Here is a 1,078-nt window from a genome sequence, read left to right on the forward strand (position 1 = left end):
AAGTTCAACCATCTCTCCTTTAAAAATGTGAAGAATCAACAGCTGTCTTAGTGCATAAAACTGGAACAGTATTGCACTACAAGGATTGTGCTATGAGAACAGTTGTTGTATTTGGAAACCTTTTCATCTGTCCAAACTGTGAGTGACTTACAACAGGCAGAGAGACCACCTCAGGGGTTTTAAAAGCACACATGTATGTACAACATCACACATGTATGTACAACATCACACATGTACCCAGATTTGAACTGGGGACCGCTTGATCTGTAGTCAAATGCTCTACCACTGAGCTATACCCCCTTTGACATATTACAAAAAACAATCTGATAATAAGCATATTAATTAAATTTTTTTACAAAGAAAACAAAAGAGTTGTATCTTTAGTCAGGTTTCAGATTGAATTCTCTTATTCACATACATTTTGAATGATAAATCATTTGATAGATAAAGAGTTACTCACTATGTGCTCAGTTAGTGTGCACTACTTTGTGTAGATGCTGCTCTCTCTCTCACAAAGGACACAGGAATAATAGATGTTGCTATCAAAACAGGATCTTTGCATTCTGCCGTGTGTGAACATACAGGATGCTAATATGATGATAATAGAGATCTGACTTTAGAAAGTAAGTACAACAGGCTTACCAATCAAAAGACTTTAAATAAAAATGTAAACTTCTCACAAATAAATTTAGAAGTGTGTGCATTCATTTGTTAACTCAATATCTGTTTCAGATCGTTTTCAGTTCAGCCATCTCTCCTTTAAAAATATAAAGGATCATCTGCTGTCTTAGTGCATAAAGCTGGAGCAGTGTTGCCACTTAGGCAACGCTTCTGACCAAGGAGTTCGGAATAACGCATTCTGCTATGTCAACGGTTGTTACAGATATTTGGAAACTTTACAGTGTTATCTGTCCATATTGTGAGTGACTAACAGCAGGCCTCTTCAGGGGTTTTAAAAGCACACATGATTGTACAAGACAAGGCACCTCACGTGTTTTCATGAAGCAGGGGGCACCCAGATTTGAACTGGGGACCTCTTGATCTGCAGTCAAATGCTCTACCACTGAGCTATACCCCC

The 1,078-nt window shown here is 37.9% G+C and overlaps 2 non-coding genes across 2 annotated transcripts; both read right to left on the minus strand.

Annotated features, from left to right (window-relative positions):
* Positions 1 to 228: 228 nt before the first annotated feature.
* On the minus strand, positions 229 to 300 carry trnac-aca (transfer RNA cysteine (anticodon ACA)). The gene has a single exon. It is a non-coding gene; the product is annotated as a tRNA-Cys (tRNA).
* A 706-nt stretch (positions 301 to 1,006) lies between these two features.
* Positions 1,007 to 1,078, minus strand: trnac-gca (transfer RNA cysteine (anticodon GCA)). Its single transcript has one exon. It is a non-coding gene; the product is annotated as a tRNA-Cys (tRNA).

Source organism: Seriola lalandi, unplaced genomic scaffold, assembly GCF_002814215.2.
Source record: "Seriola lalandi dorsalis isolate HSWRI2012SDOR001 ecotype SW California unplaced genomic scaffold, Sedor1 jcf7180002007656, whole genome shotgun sequence".
NCBI lineage: Eukaryota > Metazoa > Chordata > Actinopteri > Carangiformes > Carangidae > Seriola > Seriola lalandi.